Genomic DNA, 18,757 nt, shown 5'->3' with positions numbered 1-18,757 from the left:
TGCTCTAAGACTATTGAAAAATAAAACATTCTGGTATCATTAGCTAGTGAGTATGGTCTTGAAGGCAGCATCTCATTTTATTTGTTAGCTAATGTTATCAGTGTGATGAGGGGGGAAAAAGGCAACCTCTTCAAGTTGTCAGTTCAGCTAGTCGGTAAAGTAAAAACTAAAAAAAAACAGCGTGGAAACCACCCTATATTTCTTGTCTGTATCTCAGCTTTGTAAGTTGAATTTCTTTTGGTCAGCATTGCCATTTATAAAGGCTTTTATTTAACTTGGGAAGTCCCAGCCCCTACTTCAGCCTGCTTTTGTCAATATTATTTTTTAAATGGCTTTGACATATTGCCCTTGCTATACTTAAAACTATGTTTAATATCAATTGAAGCACCTCCTTCAGTTATTTGTAAGTGTTATTCATGAGAAGGCAAATACAAGTGCTTACAAAGCACTGGAGGTTTTCATTCTTAATGTGTATAATTTTCTCGGTCAGTGTTGGTAATGGGAAATTCAGGATCATGCTTTCCTTCTGTCATGAGACTTTGCAACAAGTGGAGTAAGTTACTGCAACAAAGTCGGGTTTAGATTTATTTGGTCCTGGGGGATGCTGGAATTAAGACTAGAAGTGAATAAGGCCTCACTGAGTTAAGTATACAGTGTCTCAAAGAGGTTAACCAGTTAGTGGGGTTTAGGTATGTCCTCACACACACCTTCCTTAAAAGAACGTGTAAGCAGGATTGAAGTTACGCTGTATTCCTTGCTTTGATTCTGGTGAATTGTCTCAATTTCTTCTGTGAAAGAAAAGCCAAGCAAAGCAAATTACAACAAAACATTTCAGTTAATGCTGTATTTCACTTACAGTGCAATGCTGTATGTTTCCTACCCCGTTCTGTGTGCTATTAGCAACATTTTGATTTGAAGATAGGATCGCAGTAACTGCTACCTACCAAGAGCTGACACAGTTAAAAGAGGGAGTGGAACTTTGTTTTATGGTTTGGGAGCTCTGAAAAATGAACTGAGGAGTCAAACAGTAGGTCAGTGATGGGGTCAGGAATAAAAATTAGTTTCCTGTGTTTATTTCCAATTCTAAACAAACTCACTTACATCCAGGCATAGGGTAAGTAGTATTTCTCTAGGATGACAGACCTCCTGCAGCATCCTTCCAGAGGAACCACACAGAGAGAAGTACCTGCTTCCAGTGGTGCAGGAGAGAAGGAACAGAGTGGACGGCCCAGCAACCAGCTTTCTTGGGATCGTTCACCATCAGTTCAGCAAACTTCCTCCTCCTTCCTCTTCCATGTATATATCATTTTAACTTACCCTTTTCTTTTTCAGGTGTGCACAACAAATGGATCCATCTGCCTTTAGAGAGCAAGAATGGGAAGAGCCTTGGGGAGAAGCTACAACAGCACACGGAGGAGGAGGGCAGCATAGTCTGACTGGACATCTGCGCCAGCCGTGGTACTCCAGGGACTTGGGAGGAGGAGAGAAGCTGTGCCTGCAAGGCTTTTCTCTGCACTGAGATCAGCACAGTTTGTATGGCACCATTTATCTGAGCAAGTCTGTGTTAGAGTAACAGGCAGTGTAGTTCTGTACGTGGTGAAAGCTGCACGTGGGCTTTACTTTGCTCTCTGTGTTGGAGTAAATTGAAGAAAAATGAATCCAGAGTGCCACTGCCCTCCTAAATGGGGGAGTTCAGCCTGAGCTTCATCTGCGCAGCAGGGAGCGAGAGCAGCAGGAGCAAAGTGTGCTCTGTGTGACACAGGTACTAGCCTGGTATTTTATGCGTTAGAGGGATGTCAGTGTGAATTACACAGCACAATCATCCCCGCAGATCTGCCTGGTAACAGTATGTTTGCAGGATTATGTTCTGGCACTTCCTTCCAGTGCCGCCGGGCCTTGTGATCTCGCGCAGTTCTCCAGCTTGAAGGGACACAAAGAGATTCCCTGGCAGACTTTGGTTGTGCGTCCCACTGCCTGCATGAAGGCAGATGGGAATGACAGCTAGCTCGATTTGGCAGTAACCTGGTATTTTCACTATGGGAAAAACACAGCTTTAAAATCACCTAGTTATGTTTGTGAAACAACATGTTCCAGATTGATTACTTACTTCTGGAAGCTGCTGCAGCTGAAAGTGTAGCTGTTAAAGACTTACAGGTGCAGCAAGTCAGGGTCATCCACATAAATCATTGCCTGCTGTTGACAAGAAATTTAACAATTTGGATTAGTTGTTAGGAGAGCATGCACAATCGGATATGTTGAAATCTTAATGGTGGTTTTCCTTACTATTTGATACAGCTAGTAAAAAAGAAAAAACAAAAACAATAAAAATCACTTCACCACAAGCTTTAATTATTTTATGTAGTAGGCAGAAATGTCTCGAGACAACATTCTGAAAAAAGCCTTAGTTGATCAAAACCAGATTCCTCCGTATATGCACAAATGATTGACTTGCATTCATTTAATACTTTCAACTAGCTATATCTGGAAAAATCATTATTGCAAGCTTCCTTGCTTATAAAGGAGCTCAGCAGAGAGGGAGGAGGACAGGGAATAAGCAGAAACACTGCAGGGATATGAAAGGAAAGAGATGGTACAGCAAGTTAAGGAAGATGCCTCCAGTGGAAGAATAGAGGGCAAAGTCTAATGCTCATGTCCCTGCTTTGCCATAGGGCAGTTTGCCATACTGCAAGCACATCAGTTCACTTCTGTACTGCCTTGTAGAGTGAGCCCCAGGTAGTTCTTGAGGAAAGCATAAGAATGTGTTTAAGGTTTGTTTGTTATTAACTCTGTCCTTACCCAACACCACTCAGGCTTCTCCACCCAGGAGAGCTGTGTGGTGGCACCCCAGGTCCTGCGCGCTCAAATGTCACTGCGTGCTTTCAGGCCTGTGCTCTCCGTATCAGACTGTAAGGACACCGTGCTGGTAGTCACCATTATTTTGAATCAAAAAACAAAAACAAAAAGTTTCAAGGCTCTAAGGGCTTCAGAAAGCACAAAGGCCAAATCCAGCGTGCATATGGTCAGCCTTTTTTAGGTTGGTCTAGTTCAGAGCAACTAAGATGTGAGGCCCAGCTTTACTCCCTGGAGCAGCTGGTGAGGACAGTACACACAGTCTTAGGGTATCAGGAGCTACATCCAAATTTCCAAACACATTTTACCTTACTCAGAGTTCCAGGTCACGCGTTCCTGCTAAACAGGGTCTGTTTTAAAAGAAGTTTTTGTAACTTTTCAAGTGTTACGTGGTCTGAATGATGGAAAAATCTCTTCTGGTTTTATAATCTACAGTACTGAATAGGTTAATAAATAAATAAAAACAAACTGATGTTTTTTAGATTACTGTTTTGTCCGGTCATTTGTCATAGCCAGCTGATGACAGAATCACAACTAGCTCTCTTCAGCATTATAAAAACTATATTTGAAAACTGTATTTAATGAAAGAAAAGTCTCCTTCAGCCAAAGGTGGAGATATTTGGCAGATTACTGCAATTAAAGTTTTCCATGGTATATCAGTCAGCTTCAGTCAGTTCTCATTAATTAAGCAGTTTGTGAGAGGGAAAGCATCAGCGCTGGCTATAGAATCCCTCAGTTCTCGGGTGCAGGGTCAGTTGTGCAGCTTTTGTGTAAGCAGAAGAGGCCGTCAGATGACATCTGTAATCATGAGAGATGATTGAAAATTAGAATTACCAAAGTTTGGGGGGAGAATTGGAAGAAATCTGCCACCTCTCTCTTTGAAATCAAAAAGAATTTTTGAAAGTTTCCATAAAGGCAGAAGATACAGAAGAAATCTTCTAGAAACACTTCCAAAACTTCAGATTTGCAGTACTCTACCACAAGGCAGGAAATTCTGTTCCTGTTGATGGAATGTTAAAATTAATGTTTAAAAACGCACCCTGAGTATACAGGAATGTTTCTTTCGTAGATTTATCTATCAGTGCCTCTCACTGCAGTATGTAAACTCTCACTTTTTAGTGTCACTTAAATACAGAAATTTATTTAAAGCATATATACATGTATGCATAGTGCCTGTTGCCAGAAATGTGTAATTGAGAGAGGAGATTGCAGAAGGGTTGTGTTCCACCCTGTGCTAGCATTAAGAGTTCTGGGATATATTTTTAGAGGTCTCTGTGATGACTCTTATGTCCTGGAGACTTTGTGCAATTATTTTGGGTTCAGCAGTGCAGAAGTATAGATTACTGTGCAGACATATCCACATAAGTAAAACGTTGTCTGTTTTTTAACACTTGATTTTTGTTTCCATGCGCTTTCTGAATGCTTTCTTCTGCCAAACCAAAAAGCAGTCCCTTAAGAAACAGCTACCTTCAGTGTGGGGAGTTTGGCTTCCTAAGAGGATAGCCAAATGGATTCTCTTGCCTCTCTCACCGTAGAAATAGGAAAATAGAAATATGACTTTGTTTCTAAATACCGAGTTTATCACTTGTGTTTTGTGTTCATGTGGTACCAAAGCCCGCTTGCACTGAAGTCTAAGGGCTGAGTACTTAACTCTAAATAGAGAGTGCTTAAGGTGGGAAGGCACAAGTTAGATCCACACATCCTGTTGTTATTGGGCAGGGAGGCCTGGAAACTCAGACCTAAACTTGAGTGTCTACCATGAGAGCTCTTTAGATTATTACAATTGCAAGCATGTGTACCTGAAATAGCGTGGCATCTTTTACTTTTTAAGGACATGTTACCTAAAATAACTAACGTAATCTGAATTAAGTTGATTCCAATAAGTAGTTCCTTAAAGCAAATTTGATCCAGAAAGTGTTTTCTATCAACTAATAAAGAGATTACTACATATTTTAGGCTAAATGTTTTAATGTAGCCACTGAAACAGCCACAACCCTACGTTAGCAAAACTTACCTGCAGGCCCTCATTGCTGCTAAAGGAGAGATGATGAGTATGGGGGCTTGCAGGTGTGTCTGGATGGGAAAAATTGTCAACAAATTGGTTTTAGAAGGCAAAGTATATTTGCATTCCATTTCTATGCATTTTTTTTCCATTCCATAATTTTTGCTCCTGTTATGGAAGGCATTATGAGAAGAACATTTAATACTGGAAGTAAAGTTACTCCTTTGAGGTGGTAATTTCAGAAATTCTAGAGGACATTCAGCCCTCTATAAAAATAAATGTTTTGTAACTGGAAAGTGATTCAGCTACAGAAAGGTACGAAACTAAATGAATGCTGTGAGAATGGGCAATGCATGAATCAATAAGTTAAGGACAGCGCGCTGAGATCTTAGAAGAAAACATAAATAGTGTGAAGCTGCCTTCCTGCTTCTGTATGTCAGGAAGGCTGTGAGAAGTAATGTGAGACAGGATGTAAAACAGGGATCAGATGCTTCACCTTGTGGCGGTCTCTGAAGGCTGGTTCATTTTTAACCATTTCTCTCTCAAATGCTCAGAGTGCAAGGCTGTTGGAATAGCAGCAGCCAAGTACTTCGGCTTTTATTCAAGAATTTTGTAAGGTGCTGAAAATCAGCGCAATTTTTGGGGGGGTTATTAACCTAAAATGCTGTTCAGATGATTATTTGTCTGTACATTTGTTAGGTTTAATATATCTGAACTTAGGCACATAAATCATTTCAAGGTGCTCAGCATTACACTTCCCTTTCAGCACTTCCTCTTCTGATGCTCACTGACGTTTTATATTGGCAAAGGAAACAGGCACATAGCAAATGTGATAGGTTGAGATAGGCAATATGAATGAAATACCATTTTATCTGAAATTTGGGTTGTGACTGAGTACAGTCCCTTTTTTCTAGCAGTATCATTCATCCCTGGGGCTCCTATGATAATAATGTTACATTTGATTTATGAATTTTAACAACCTGTGGTTTTGCAAATATAACTGCAAATCAATGTTCTGGTTTGAGTTAGATTTATAATGGTAAAACAAATTGGCACCTTCTGTGGGTTATTCATGTAAAAGTTCCAAATGTGGCTCTCCTAAAACTCCAAATTCACTCCTTCAGTCCGAAGCATAATGGGTGTTTGCAAAGCAAAACCAGAATTATAACAGCAATTTTTACTGCTCCAGCTTGTAGCAGCAGTGCACAGAGTAACACCAGTCTCATGTTAAACAGGCAGATAGGGAAGGAAAGGTCAAGATTTTCCACGAAACAACTTTGTAGAGAAACACCCACAAAGAATGTTGTTGGGCATAATCATTGCTCAGTGTTTTCTTTTAACTGTTTATAGCAGTCTAAGGTAACATAAATATGCTCAGTGGAAAAAAAAAAATCCTCTAGCTTTTGAGCAACAGAATCTTTTGTATTCCTGATGCTGGTGTTTGCACTGTTTTGTCTGGGGCTTTGTCGAGTATTTCTCTGCTAGGTTTTTCTTGAGGTCTTTAAAGATCCCTCCTCAAAGTTATATGACTCTAAAGCCACAGTAAAACGAAGACTTCATATCACAGTTTAATATTTCAATTAAACCACAGAGTAATAATTCGCATTAATTATAGCCTATTAGTTGCAAATGACAATGTTTTATTTTGTTGTACTTAAAGATTTTATTAGTAACAGACGCTCTTAGTTAGTGTTTGTTGCCCCAAGAGCTTTAGAGGAACTGATTTTCTGTCAGAAAAGATTGGAATCAATTGCATTCCTCCCTTCCAGATAGTGCTAAAACATTTATTTAAGGGTTTATATGCTCACCCTGCCTTATCTGTATTCCAAGTCACTTGTCCAATGAAATAAAATTCATTCATGCCTTCCTTCACTGTGTTATTGACAAAGTGTAAGCTTTATGTGACTGGAAGCCAGAATTCTGTCTTTTGGGAATACCTCTCTCTAAACTTGTCTGAAAGAATTATTTTATTGCATTTTTTGTGCCAGTTCAAGTATGTTTGAATGGTAAATCCTAGAAGCTGGGCTGTCTGTGACCATATCAGCCTTTTGAATTAGCAGCATGCGCAGCGTGATAGAAATATTAGATTGCATGGAAGGAGCATGAGCGCTACATAATTTTTTTGTAAGTTTTTTTTTTTTTTTTTTTTTGCACATAATAAACTGCGTGTCACTTGGTTCTACAAATCAAAAGTAGGTCAAGTCGGTTTTCTAAAGGGGTGGCATTATGCTGATGGAAAGTTCGGCACCACTATATGTTTCCTTACCCTGTTCTCCGTGAAAGAACAGTGTCTGGAGAGCAAGTGCTGAAAACTCCTTACGCTGTGTTTCATGGGGGGGAGTTGGAGCAGCAGCAGCTGCGTTGTTCATCCATGCAGCGAGTGCTGCAGGAGTGATGTTTAGCTGTCCATCAGGGACATAATACGAAATAGAAGTTATGTTCTAGGTGGTTTTTCTTTCTATATGAGACAGTAGGTCATTGCTGAATTGAATACTTAAACCAAAGCAACCTAGCCTTGCAGCCACAATACTGATTGAAGAGTCCAGGCGCAAGATGTGTACACGACCTAACTCATTTCTCCTCACTGCTGCACTGGGAAAACTTGCAAAGCCAAGGAGAGGTAGAGGGAAAGGTAGAATTTAACAGTGCTGTGCTGATTTGAGACTAGAGAACGGGAGGAGGGAGTGGTAAGCTTACCTCCTCCTTTTGTCACTCAGCACATTCCCAGAGCTGACCCTGGAAAGAACAACATGCATGCGAGTGCCAGGGTATTACAGCAGATGATTCCTCTGCCTCAACCACAAACTAATTAAAAAACCTCTGATTCTCCCCAATCCCTTCCTCTCTGTTTCATTTCCTCTCCAAGCAGGACTTAAGTTTAAATTTGATACCATTTGGGGACTTTGCAGTCAATAAGACTGTTTGAGTTGTTGTAGAGCTTTCTTAATCTTTCCTTAGAGAAACTTTCCAAGTGTTTAGTAATGTGCACAGACTAAGTTGTAAAAGCAGAACATATCTGATCTGTATGAGCTCTCAAAACAGAGTGCATAGAGAAGTCCTGGAAAGAGGAATTAAATTCATTCTGTTCCTCATACAGGAGCAGCTATTCCTCCAGTGATGCTATTTAGAAGAGCTGGCTTGGAGAAGCCAAGCTATTAGAGGATGTCACCCATGCAGTGCTGCAAATGGGAGCAGGTGTGCAGGTGCTGCAAGAACAGGTTTGGGTTTTTTTTTAGAAACATGATGTATAAGGAAAACTATTGAGATACTGGGAAGATTTGGGCCTGGAGATAAATGCCTGTTTCTATGATAATGCTTTCTTGTTGTGCTAATGAGATGAAGTTGTGGTGTGTAAGCTACAGCTTTCATGTGTCCATGGCTTATCAGCCTGTGGCCAGGCCTGTCTAAACAGATCTCTTAACCACTACTGTAACACAGAAAGCAGACCTGAGGTAGGCGTGTGAGGATGCTTTACTTTGTTTCCTTCCTTTCAGAAAAAGCCCCTACTTTTAGACATGCTTTTTTTAGTCATAGAAGTTCTGAGTGCTGGGGGAATCAATCACAGTGCCAGTGCTTAGAGTTCTTGTTAGTTTTGGGTATGTCTTTGGAGGACGTACTCTCTCTTACCCATGTCATTTTTATAACATAGCCCCATGGGAATTTACCACTTTGAAAAATAAGCCGGGGAACTCAGTCACCTCCAGTTCCTTTCACTGGGAATCCTTCCATGTAAGCTTTCCAGCCTTTGTAAAGTCACGTATGAAGTGAAGGTTCAGCAGGCCCAGTTCAGAGTGACCCTTGTGCTCAACCACATTCCAACCCATCAAACCCCAGTCCCCAAAACATAATTAGCACATGTCAGCATATTAACTCTCACTGATCTCATATTGGACAGTTCCTCATTCTTTCTGGAGCTCACAGAGAGCTGGAACATAAATATTAGCAAATAAATTGGCCTCTATCTCAATAGACATCTTACTGGTTAACATCAGTAGCTGCAAAATAGATTTCTTGTGCCATGAGGGAGATGAAGCATTTCACACAGTCCTTTCCTTTGGAGCAGACAGCTGAGAGAACACGCTACTGCAGAAGCGCTCGGTGGCGTCAGTAAGTAACATTAACCAGCCTCCCCCTCCTACCTGTGCATGCACACACAAACCCCATGTGCAATATCCCACAAGGTTAAGTGTTGTGCTGCTCAGGGCACAGCGTTATATCCTGCTTGCCTGGAGGCAGTTGTTGGCTCTGTGAAGTGATCTGTCTAAGGCAGGAAATACAATCTCAGTGGGAGAATGGGAGCTCCGAACAAAAGTCATGAACCCATTCACAATCCAGACATGCCCCGGGAGTTGGTTTTCAAGTGACCTCATTTGCCCTCTGTTGTTACACGTTTGTCCCCACGGCACTATTTCACAGGAAAAAAAAATTCAAATATGACTAATCGAAGACAAAATGTTGCTTTCAGCTGCCAGTTGGCAGCTTTCACTCTTGTGGTGGGTAGGTGGTTAAAGAAGTAGAAAGCAAATATTTGGATTCTGAAAGTACTCTTACTGCACCTTTTTTTGGTATTTGTGTTTAAATAAACTACCAGCTGAACGGAAGATTAATTCTAGAGAGATGGATACACATGAATTTAAAAAGGTCATTTTGTCCTCAAGCCAGCTTGCTAACGCAGAGCTGATATTCTGCTGAATGGCAAAAATGATTTTTCCCTGAAGAGAATCCAGTATCTTTAAGCAGTCATCCTGTGTTTTTTTTTGTTTGTTTTTTTTTTTTTAAGGGAAGAAAAATCTAAACACACTCAATAGCAAACTCTCAAATGTCTCTGTCATCAAATGAAACACACAACCATTCCCACCATGAAGTGTCTGTGCCAAATGTTATCATGCTTAAGAATCAGCTGACGATGGAGAGAGAAGAAAATATACCAAAGAGAGACAAACACGTCCTGAATCAGAAAGCTCCTGTGCACGCTCACACAATGGGAACACTGTTACAAACCATTTCTGACTAGTTTATGGAGCCTTCAGATAGAGAAGCTAGTGGTAAACCTGGGAAATGCTTACATGCTATTTAAAGAAGTGCTGTCCTGGTCCTCACATTGGCTGAGATGGCTCCCTTCACGCAGAAGGCAGTCTCATAGACTTGCTCTTTCCACTGTGGCCAGAACTTAGCCCAAGTCCTAAGAAAATCGGTATAAGAAGTATGTTTCTGAGCTCCAGAATGCTGATCTGCACTGGGCCACGTGAGGCAGAACCTTACAGGGTGAGTCCATCTGCTTAATACTTATATTTATAAAACCATTCAGAGAAGAATGAAGATGCTGTGAAGTAATTGCATGTCAAAACTGGGAATACTGAACTCTTGGTTGTCCTGGTAGTAAAATGTGCTAGTGTAGGCAGGAAGTAGGGATACTGAAAAATATCCCTTTGCTCTACCCCTCATTTTTGAATTCAGGTCTCAATTTGAAAAGCTCTCAAATAAAAGTACTGATGCAGTAAATCATCAGGAGATTGGTTTTTACCCAGTCATTACCAATCCTACAGAATGTAGATACTTCCACATGGCAAGTAGTAAGAGGCAGTAGCTTTGCTTAGGGTCTGAACAAAGCTTGGCTTGCTAATCTTGGAATGCTGAAATTCAGCAGTAATCTATGTAGATAAAGGAAAGCAAAATCTCCATCAAACAGGGATGTCACATGAGGATTTCCTTCAAGTCCTCATTCAGAAATGCTTTGTTTGACTCTGTATTACCTGTAGTTTAGAGCTGTAATGGGAGAAAATGATTTTCAGATACGCTCGTTTGAGAAAATGCTTGCTACTGTGAATAGTGAGATGTACAGGAATGTATCTCCATGTTTACTCAGCAACTGGAAGAGCTAAGACTTGCTCCTTGTCTTACCTTCAATTAATTTATAACAGAAAACCTTTGCAAAATGCAATGGTCAATGTAGCAAGCTTTGCTAATGAAAAACTGCACAGATGGTTCACAAACACCGGGAGAAACTTAAACTCTGGTCAGGACAAGTTTTCTATTAGATGAGATTGCAGCAGTACCAGTCAGTTACTATCTACCTAACCACTTGGCTTCAAGCTCTACAGAGGAGAAACATGTACTTGGACATCAGCCTCTCTTATACAAACATGCCAAACTTTTGTGTAAAGTAGACTATGAAGTGTGGTAAACAGTGCTTTCCATTTAAGTGGTCTTAGGCATGATAATGCTAGACATGTTTGAAGGATAGGGAGTGATAAAAAACACCCCACAAAAACCTTTGGCATCCAGGAAGGAAACAGCTGTCCCTGCACTCCCGCAAACAATCCCAAGTCATCAGATCTGTGCAAAAATACCCTAAACAGAAAAAGCAAAAAGGAAAAAACAAAACAAAACAACAACAACAACAACAACAACAACAACAAACAGAGGGAAAAAGCCTCAGTAACTCATTTTCAGTATGTTTCACAGGGATATCTAAACTCTTAGCAGGGGTGACCCTCTATGCTTCAACTATCTTGGAATATATTTGTAGACCCCTATTTTTTTTTGTTTTAATTATTTAGTTACAGAGCTTAAAGTGTTTTCTCATTGTAGTTCTTGTAGTGTTAATTGCAGCTTTGTTTCTTGATGTTTTGCTTGTGTTTGTTTTCAGCCAAGAGAAAAGGCACTTGGGAAGTCTGCTAAACCCAGGTAAATTTACTGTTACATGAAACTACAAGCTCCAGCATTCAAAATGTTGCCTTGTTAGCTCAAACTCAGAGTAAACAGTCAGCTTGGCAAGAGACAGACCAAGCAAAAAGAAAATGCTTCCTTAGGTCAGCTGGACCAAAGTGCAGTCTCTGCTCCCGCACCTCCTCTCCCTTCTCCTTCCATAGCACAAACTCCTGCCCTGGATAGAGAAGACAACTACTCAACCATCCATTTTTAGGAACAAGATATTTTGAAAACAGATTAAAGTAACCAGAATAAATCCTATCTGTTGGTATCTCAGGATCTCATCAGTAGTGCTACTGAGCTAACATTAACTCACTGTAACATAGGGAATGTTGAGTGTGTAGTGATGTACATCAGAAATTTGTTGAATTGAGAGATTTTTATTTATTTATTTTCCCAGTTTAAAACAATAACAAAAACACTTTTCCAAACTGGTGATAATTTAGGGAGGACTTCAGTTTCTGCAATGAGAAGTCTCCCAGTGTCAATCTTCTATTACACTGCTGTCCGTAAACTCGATTGCCTCTGTTGTTTCTACTTATTTTGTGATAGACTTCTCTGGTATCCGATTATGACAGAGGTCTGAATTTGAAAGACCTGAATGCATTTTGTGTGAAAATGCTGAGCCAACCTTGTCTAGCAACCTTTGACCTATAAAGAGGGCTGGTAATTGTTACTTTTATTCTTAAATGTAAATGACATAGCAAGCTATTACTTGATAGTGTCTACTTTTAGATCTCACTGTACAAGGCAGAAAACTTCAGAGAATAACTCATTTTTCTTCTCTTGTACTTGTGGTTTACACCTCTCTTTCCTGATGTCTAATTACGTAAGATAAATGTGTGTAAACACGAGCCTTATCCTCCATAATCCAACTCCTACCTTACTTGTTTATACAAAGGTTAATAAGCTCAGTGTATTTACCATACTGCTTAGAGTAATGTTTTTAATGCTCTATGTAACTTCATGGTCTTTTACCAGGAGTAAAAAGGCAAGGAATTAGGGGATAATCATCTTTGATTGTTCTGGGTTCAGTAACAGAGACTTTTAACTTATGAGTCTATGAGCAGAAATGCCAGTAAACAGATTTGCAGAAATATTTGATTTGTTTTCCAGGAACATTAATTTTCATTTTTATCCTGTTTATCCTTCTGTGTAATAATTCCTCATTCCTGATTTGGAGAGGAGACTCATGCATTATCATTCAGAATGCCACAAAATTCAATTAAGGGATGGCTGGAGCATCCCTTCTTGGTTTTTGAATGATTTACCTCCGTTGAGAAAACAGGATGACTTTTTCCAACACAAGGCATGGTTGCTAATTTTAACAGAGTAGACAGCCTTAGGCTGTGCAACCATCATTAAGCAACACAGAAATGTTAATGAAATGACTCAAGAGGTGCTGTGTTTTAGCCAGGTAGGGTAACTGTCCCTTGAATGTTTCAGGAACAAAGGATGGAAAATACCATAACATCTGAGGTACTAATGCTGCATCCACCTGTCTCCAGCCTCTGCAAGCCCCTCTCACTCCTACACCTGGACCCGGACTGCCTGACAACTCGATTGTCTTTCAGTCAGGTATCCCTGTCTGCTCTCAGCATGTTACTGTCTGTATCTCTGAGGTCTACAGGCACCTGTCACCTTGGTGGAAGCAGTTAATGTATATAAACTGGGGAATATATTTGTGTGCATATATATGGGGAAATGTTGATTCTGGACTTCTGACATCATCATTATTATTTATATTTCAATTTATTTTTCAAGATGACCAAAAGCTTCCAAGATGAGCTTTCTTATTTAGACAACTTAAGATATCCTATCCCTGAGCATGGTAGCACGCCCGCCTGACAGCATTTAATCAAAATTTACAGCCTTTTACCAGCATAGTGCATAGTCACATTTCTTCTTTGCTTTATACTAGGAGAGAGCGAGGCACAGATGAAGCGTTCTATGTAAAAATGCTTTGACACATTTTGTTGAAGCCAAGACAATTCTCTTGAAGTATTATCATGACTTACTTGAAGTAAATCAGCAAATAACTCATGTCACCCCACAGGGCCACTCAGCTAAGTGTGTGTTTTATATACACAGAGCACTATAGCTTCAGCAGTTGGCACATTTCCTTCAAGTAAATGTAGAGATGACACGATAAGACAGAGATATTTAGAGAGATGCTGCTGGTGGTGTCTAAGCCCCTAGGCTTTGTTCAGGCAGCTCCAATCTGAATGGATCGCTTCCATACCAAAAGAAAAAAAATCTCTGGAGTGCAATGCAAAGTGTTTTCTATTAATGGCAACATGAATGTTATTGCTGAGCTGTGTTATGCTGGATGATTGTATGCAGCAGAAGGTAATTTAACTCACCAGAATTCTGCTTTGCTTCCCTCCCCCCCGGTTAAAAGTCTGATCAGATGCCTGCTCTTCACACAAAATCATCAAGTGAGTGCAGCGAACGCCTCTCAGAACACAAAGCAGTATCAGGCAGACAGCAGCTAAAACAAACCCCTGCTGCCAGGGGAAGTATGCAGTGGGGCCCTGGTTTCCCACCGATTTCCTCAGCCCTTAGTTGGTGGGGAGAGGGTTATTAAACCCTTTTGCTTGGCTCTAAAGTGCTGCAAATCGAACGGTAAATCTAAATAATGAGGTGCATGCTGTTCCCTTCAGTATGTGCTGCAGATGACAGGCAGGGACCAAACACCAAAAGGAAGCTCTAAGTATAGCTGGAGGCTGTTGTGCCCACCACGGAGCTGACTGCTGAAATGTGTCGAGGTCTATACCTTGTGTTGTGTATCCTGCAATTGTGGCTGCCTGGTCTTGTAAGCGATGCTGTTTATTCATGCCAGGAAACTCTGTGCCAGCACCTCCCACCCATCCCTGAGTGGCTCAGTACACACTCAAACAAGCTACAGAAAAGGGAAGTTGTATTCTGAGACTGGAGCAGCATTTCTCAACATTCTGCTTGTATCCACACCCTAGATTTTCTCCTCTTCTGCTTTCTGCTCCCCTAACGAAGGTGGCAAGTAGGACTGCACCAGGACCACTTTCCACATCACAGTTCCTGTGGGTTATTAAGCCAGGTCCACAGGGACTCTTTGCCACAGAGAGCCCATTAAGACTCTTCTGAAGGGGATTGCTTCTCAGCCCTGCCCCCAGATAAATCCTGCCTGCTCTGGTTTGAAATGTTAGACTGGGCTCAAACGCTCAGAGAGCTGCCTGTGCCCACTAGCTGGATAGCACATGTGAGAGCTGCCAGCTTTCAACTGCCAGCACAGAGTGGGCAGGGATTGCACCAAGGCTAATGTTAGTTCTTGTGAGTTGGCCTACACCCAAGCTAAATGCTTTGCTCATCTGCTGCAAACACCGCAACCCCTTGTGTTGGGTTTTTAGGAGTAGAAACCTCAGAAAGAGGGTGAGTGCCTACAGAAATATGCTGAGAGGTGAAATCTAGGTGCCATCCCTAGGACTGATCACAAGTCCTGCATGGGGCCATTGATGCCTTGTGCAAATCTCTATTTAACTGATAGGTGGTGAATACAGTGGACAAGGGTCAGTAACCCACGTCTGAAAGTGGCGTTTTGAAGAACAGGCATAACTATTCATAAGGGATAGGTCTGAGATATTTGCCAGCTTTGGTGCTTCAGTTGGTTAGAGGTACAGGGCTGAGTATTTTTTCCCTGATGTGAGTACTGAGCTAGAAATTCATGGCTGCTTTCAGAAGTGATCCAAGTCCTTCATATTCAAGATAGAGATAGATGAGCAACAATGTTTTCATCCAGGAAAGGTTAAAGGCTAAGATGAGGTTTTCATTCTCTCTCCATCTATCTCAGGATCCTCAGCTGGGAGTCTAAAGGACACTTTTCAAGGCTTTCCTCTGCTTGTGTGAGTGCCTAAAGCAGCAGTTTGTGAGGTTTTGGAGGGCATTAATATCCTTCTTGAACCTGACAGAACCTTTCTGATAGAAAGCTAATTTCAGATTTAGAAAATCTCCCATCTGCATTACCAAAAATATGCCTGACCATTCTTCCACGCTCTGGAAGACTTCCAGTTTTCAGCAAGATTCACTGGATCTCATCATTTGTTGGCAATTGGTGATCCTGCTAACAGCAGTGCCTGGGGTCCCTGCCAAAGCCAACGTGACGACAGGTCGGGATCTCAGACACTGAATCATTTTTGAAGGGGGACCTGACATGCTATGTGTCTCCAGCTACTTGGTATTTCTCTGAAGTAGTTGCTACATATGACCTTGCATGCCTGGGCTGAGTATATCTGCTCTGGCTAATGCTTCCTAAAATGACAGATTTGAGAATAATTCTGTTATGTACTGGGAGAAGTGTTTTAAAAACTGTATTCAAGAAATGGCAATGAAAAAGGAATGATTAAAAAAAGGAGAAAATAGAAAGTAGTTAGTGCTGCTGGAGCAAAATGTCATCATCAGTCTAAGGGAAGACTTCGGGGCTCTGATTTGGAAGTGGAGCTGGTTACCAAACCTGCTTTATAACAAAAATTCACTTTCAATTCCTTCACAATTTTGAAGTTAATCGGAGCTCCTGTGGAAGTTCCTAATGTTATTTTTCCTCTCTTAACCTAATTAACAAACTGAAAATTTATGTAGTCCTAAATGGAATTACTTTCTTCTAAGCACTGCAGAGGGAGTTATTTCTCATGTACCTATTAAAGCATGGATATCGATGTTAATGCTTCACTCCAGCTATGATACCTGAATTGTCTTCACAGGAAAGATTTCACATTGAAATTGCCCTGTCTGCTGCCATACTCCCTTATGACGCACACATGGCAAACGTTAACCAAGGACAGTATCACCCTACCTGCATTATTATAATTTTAAATACTGATTTTTTATTGTTAATTTTGACATATTTACCTGCTGAATATTTAGAAAACCCCAGGTATTGCTCAAAAAATCTGTTGTTTTTAAAGAACTTTAGGGGGGGGGAACAAACACTAGTTTTCATTTCATAAAAGGCTGCAAAAACCTCTTTAGATTAAATTTAAAAGAAAAAAAATCATTGCTTGAAGTCTAAGAGAGGACTCAGCATATTTTTTCTTGAACATAATTCTTCAATGATGAATTTCTCAATAGAGTTGTATTAAAACAGGATTACTGGCTAACAAGAAACTGCCATCACTTTTAGAGTGATATTCCAGGGTATTACCACTACTGTGCTAATAGTTTCACATGCAGTTAGTTTCCCAAAAACAGATTTAACACATTTCCAAACAGAAAATGTGTGTATTATTTTGTGGCTTAAATCTGTTTTATCGTGATACCACTTCCAAAATACTGAAGGCGTAAAATGCTTTATGGTCCAAAAGATAAACTAGCACAAGCCACTCTGGTGGAATATAGAGAAGGATCTGAGAAAGTGCTAAAAGCATTATTACAGCTACAGAATGGACTCTTAAATCTTGTATGCAACTTGATCAGTTCCCACTGGAACCACACTATATTGTTTTCATAAATAAACACCAAAATTTGCTGTGCACAGTGTTTCAGGACTATAACAGACTGCTCTTGTGCTTTAACAGGTTTTGTGTTAAATTGTAAACTAGAAATGATCCCATGAAAAATTCTTTTTTCCAGCACGCTGCTTGTGAATGGCAAGTCATCATTCTTGATGATCAACAAAGCAATCACATTTGTATAGCCCTAAAGCAGTCAGTCACTTCATCCTCCAGGGGCGTGCTGCGGCTTGCAGCCAGGCTGGAAGGAGCAGACATCACCACCGTCCTCTCCGAGTGCAGAGACTGGTTTCCTGAACTGGGAATGAGACCAACAGCCATGAGACGAAGGAGATGATTCATTTCCCCACCTTGGTTTGCTCTTGAGAGCAGTAGAAAATAACCCTCCATTTTTATCTGTTTAACAATTACAACACTGAAAGCCTCTGTACATTGAACTGCCTTTTGCATGTAGAAAGTGCATCCAAATCCATGGCTTATTGCTCAGTATGAGTTTGGGTTTGACCATTTTCAGTGCTACACTTTAACCTTGCACTAGACTGTACTTTTCCAGCTCATTTTTTCTAAATAGAGTGCTCCCCAAGAGACCAGACTGTGGCAGAGATCTCCTGTCTTGCACTGTTTACAGCTCAATGATTTGCAAAACATGAAATTCCATGGCCTGCAGGCTCCAGTCCCCAAACTGCCTTCCTCACCCCAACTCTGCATACTCATGTTGCACTCACCCTCATCCCCTGCTCGAGAAGTTGAGAAAAATACCTGTCAGAGCAAAGGCATTTTGTCCAAGTGGTTCCAGTGGTGTGGTTGAAGCTCTGTGAGGGTGGTTTCTGATTTTTTTATGACTTTGAGAAATAGCAACACATCTAAAGGAGGAGAACATACATTAAATAATAACCGTTTGTTGTGTAGCTGACTGCAGGCAGGTCAAGGGCTACTGCCTTAACCAAAAGCTATAAGTAGAGATGACAAAGGAAAGACAACAGAAATGTTTTATTCAAGTAGGAAAAACAAAAACAATAATAAAACACCTCTTGAAAAGTTTCTGTGAAGAATTAAGCAACACTGGAGGAAGGAAATAATGCTGTACTCACAGATAAAATGTAATCCATTATTTTTAAACTGCTGTTGATTAAAAAATGCAGCTGACTTTGTGAAGATGTATTGTGGAGAGCAGCATGAAAAAGAAAAAACACAAAAAGTGGTTTCATAAATAACGACTTTTGAAACTTCTTTTGAAAGGAGTTTTTGGAGAATTTGTGATATTCCAAGACCCGTGAAAAGACCCTAGACCACAAATATTGAAACAAAATATTTGTTAAGTGAATGAAACACTTGAAGCACTGTACAAGAGAGAATGAAACTCTGTGCAGTATAATTATGTATTTTGGAGTTCTGAATTAGTGGTAGAATTTAAAAAGGGAAAAAAAAAAAAAAAGTGCTGTTATCTTTTAAGGGCACTAATGTGATTTAACCTAACCCTTAAATTAGAGGCATAAACAGGTATTCTGTTAATGTTCTCCCATGAGCCAGTATAAGATAACAAACAGATAAAGTAAAAAAGTATGTGGCTTACCATTATGTAGAAGGTATTCTAGTGTAAAGGAGACAGTCTTTTTTTTTTTTTTTTTCTGGAAAAGAATAAAAATTGGCTGTGTCCCATATACCATTTAGCATGCAGATGGTGTTACTTCAGAGAACAAGAGGTGAACAAGTG

At 40.4% G+C, this 18,757-nt stretch overlaps 1 protein-coding gene across 1 annotated transcript in view; it reads left to right on the top strand.

Moving 5' to 3' along the window:
* LOC311421272 (uncharacterized protein) overlaps positions 1 to 18,757 on the top strand; it is a 223,185-nt gene that overhangs the window by 193,413 nt on the left and 11,015 nt on the right. Inside the window, exon 16 of the transcript XR_014684778.1 lies at positions 1,333 to 3,468. The gene's annotated coding sequence lies outside the window, so the exon portion shown is untranslated. Of the gene's footprint in view, positions 1 to 1,332 lie in introns of the transcript that reaches the window.

Source organism: Aythya ferina, assembly GCF_964211825.1.
Source record: "Aythya ferina genome assembly, chromosome: 19".
Classification (NCBI taxonomy): Eukaryota; Metazoa; Chordata; class Aves; order Anseriformes; family Anatidae; genus Aythya; species Aythya ferina.
Note: the sequence above shows the minus strand (reverse complement) of the source record. Positions and strands in the feature narration are given on the sequence as shown.